We start from the raw sequence: 3,817 nt of genomic DNA on the forward strand, positions 1-3,817 counted from the left end.
AGGGTTTAATTAAATGATTAATAGTTTGGAATAATAATACTTGGAATAGTTTGGGTTAGGTTTTAATTGTAGCTTGTTATTATTTTTATGCAACCGCTGTCAGCCCTAGGAACATGTTTCTAAATGGGGTTAGGAAGATGCTGAACTTAGATCAGGAAGATTTATTTCTGGCATTTCCTTGGCATCTTTTGCATGCTCTTGTCTTTGTGTTTACATTTGTAATGCTGGTTTTCTTTTGAATTCTTGTTTCCATTTAGGATGTTGTATCTTGATACACAGAAGAAATTGTAAAAATTCTATTTTTTCATAACCTTTATAAGAAACAGGATCTAAATATGCTATAGTATAGTATGACTGAGGGTCAAGAGTAACATTTTTAACTTTTCACTCTCTCAGCTTTCTTGTTCCTAACCACAAGTGTGGTGAGAATCTTTGTATATCTCCTCTTCTATAAAATGATGGCTAATAATAATGTCTCAGGATTGTGAGGTTTAGTTAGTGATCTATTACATGAGACTTTTTTTCCTTCTTTCATAACTGTCTTATGTGTATTGTCTGCCTGAAGTTATAATCTGTTTCTCTGGAACTAATTATTGTATGAATAAAAACATAGTATTATTCTCTTTGGTTGGGGTGAGCTATTAGTTTAAGTAAGAGGAATTTATAAGAACAGGTGTCCATTTTTATGCAAAGGACTGTTTTCATTTTGAGGAGGGGCTTAAGATGAAAAATAACAAAAGGTGAAAGCGTAGCATTTGAATGGCATTGAAATATCACAGTGTAGACTATCTCCTAGAAAATTTCATCCTTGCTATCCAGTTACCCAGGGTTCTAGATTAAAAAATTATCTGGAACTCAGTAACTTCTGCTCACACCCACTGCAGAAATGGATTATTTCTTATTTCCCTAGGGCCTAGGATATTGATAGATATACTTTTAAAATTAATTTTTATTTCATTTGAGGGTAGGACATGTTCTATTGAAATACTTCACTGATTTTTAAAATAACTTTGGCTAAATCCCAGTAACTTGTTAAGATCGGGTATCATCTTGAAAAACTATTAAGTATATAGAAAGTACTTATACGTTTAACCCTTCTAAGATGACAATTCATTAATCAAGAGTCAGTGGAGGGGCAACTAGGTGGCGCAGTAGATAGAGCACCAGCCCTGGAGTCAGGAGGACTTGAGTTCAAATCCAGCCTCAGACACTTCACATTTACTAGCTGTGTGACCTTGGGCAAGTCACTTAACCCCAATTGTCTCACCAAAAAAAAAAAAAGAGTCAGTGGAAAGAAAAATTGAATCTGGAGTCAGGACTCCTGGATTCAAACCTTGCCTCTGTTGCTTTATAGCTGTGTGGTCTTGTACCTATATATGACAATATCCTGGACCTTAGTTTTCTTATCAGTTCTAAGGTCTCTTCCAGTTCTAAATTTATGATCCTAGTATCTAGATAATAAAGCCATTCTTAACCATATATTAATCTCTAGAATGTGAAACCTACTCTGGACCAGAAATCTTATTTTACAAACATACAAATCTTAGGCCTCAAGAACATAAAAAGCCTTTTCCTCCCTCTCCCATTCAATTTCTCTATTTGAAATTTATTTAAAACTGTCAAAAGCCAGTTTCTAGAAATGAATAAACTAGCTTTACAGCTGTATATTTGTTACAAATCTGAGAAAAGTACCATATTTCCCAAACTTTGGGACACCTGCATTATAAGAGGATCTTTCTTTAGAGACTGTCATTGTCAAGGTGCTTGTTAAAAGTAAAGACAACTTGACATAAATTTAAGAGACTATATTAAACTAAAGAAAAAATGAGAAAGCAAAACCCTTAGCATACGTTTTGTGTAGTTTCTGTGTTTTTCTTCATGGAAAATATTAGCAAGCTGATTTAAAGTTGAAAGGAGAAATAGAATATAACTTAAGAGAATATGAAGTTTCTGGGTTTTTCATTCAATCAAAATAATCTGGTTTCCTGTTCAGTTATCAGCTTGCCAAAGTAGCAGCTTATTTCATATTGGTTCCTCTTCCTTTTATGACATATAAGATTGGGTTTTGTGAGTCATTTTTTGTAATTATGGTGATTAGACTATTTTACATCATGTAATTGGAGAAAAATTTTCTAAATGTGACTTAAATTTTTGTCTTTCTATAAAGCATCTAAATAATAGTGTACATTCCTTTTGTTGGAAATTTTCATCCAATATCAAGGATAAAATATTCTGTTGAGGCAAAAAAATCCTTAGTCTCTTCTATTTTATAACAAATTTTTTTTTTTAACTCACCCAGTAGCACAGAAAAGTTAAAGTTAAATACTACGGTATGGCAGAATAAAAGTGGCTTTGGGGAGCAGGGCTGTAAATTGTAGTATAAGTATGATGGCATCAGGTTGTTTTTTTTTTATGGCTGCATATGTCCTGGGAAATTATGTAATCATTATTGATACCTCTTTTCCCCCTTCTAAAATTGTTCAAGTGTTCATGCAGTGTTACCTTTGTGGATATGGATACTTGTGAAATTGTTGCATGACACTGTCTTGAAATAGGGAGCTACTTGGTTTTCTTGTGTTGCAACAAGATAAATCAGAAGTATCATTCACTTCTCCAAGAAGTAAAGGCCAAGCAGGACTTGGCAATTGTATGAATTTTGGAAATGCTGAGAGCCAGAAATCCTACCTAATACCACTAGTCCGGTGTAATTTGAGGCCACTTTTCTATATCTATAACTAGGAGAATATGGTATCTGGGACAAAGTGTAGGAGAAAGGAACTTATTGGATAAGGAATAGGTAATGTCCAATAACAGAGAAGAATAAGATTTATATGAATTATGCTACTTAGACATATATTCCCAAAGTTAATATTTCAATAAAAACTTGTGCTTCTATTACACGTGGGAATTAGCTCTGTTAACATTTTCATGTGCTGTTCCTATCATTGTTATTAAAGAAACAAATAATTAACTTCATTAATAAACCTCTAGACAGGGGCAGCTAGGTGGCGCAGTAGATAGAGCACCGGCCCTGAATTCAGGAGTACCTGAGTTCAAATCCGGCCTCAGACACTTAACACTTACTAGCTGTGTGACCCTGGGCAAGTCACTTAATCCCAATTGCCTCACTAAAAAATAAATAAATAAATGAATGAATAAACCTCTAGACAAAAGCACTGTTTGTAAATTTTTGAATTGTTCATTTCTTTTTTGGATGCTGGCCAAAAATTTTACATATACATTAATCATGTGTATTTTGGTGAGCAATTTGAAGGCATGTTCTCTATAACTATTTGGACAAATACTACTCTTCTAAAATAATTTCTATGGCTCTCCTTAGTTTATTACAGTCTGTGGTATAGTGAGAATGATCTGATGATTGAAAAGCATGGCCAAATTGGTTTTCAAGTTTCATTTAAGCAGCTACCCTCTGTTTCTACCACTTCCTTCTTCCAGTTTTCAAAAGGACTTCCAGAGAACTATAGGTTTACACAGGGTAACAACTTTAGGAGCACCTTAAAAGTAAATATGGTCATTTAATTTATCTTTTTGGTCATTTCCAGACCCTACCCCAACACTGCACTAGATATTAGAATTCTGAAGATTAAAATGAGTGAACTTAATAATGTTGGAAAATTTCTAGGCTATCTTCCTATTTAGGAGAAAATTAAAACCAGTCAGATAATAATCCCATGGTGCTTTCAAAGCAGTGAAAGCAGAGAAGAAATAGACAAAAAGACAGGCAAATGGAGTGATTTTTTAAAACATATATATGATCAGTAATGGTCTTTCTGAGCTCTAAAAACTGGTGATGGTG

Source organism: Dromiciops gliroides, chromosome 2 (genome assembly GCF_019393635.1).
Source record: "Dromiciops gliroides isolate mDroGli1 chromosome 2, mDroGli1.pri, whole genome shotgun sequence".
NCBI lineage: Eukaryota > Metazoa > Chordata > Mammalia > Microbiotheria > Microbiotheriidae > Dromiciops > Dromiciops gliroides.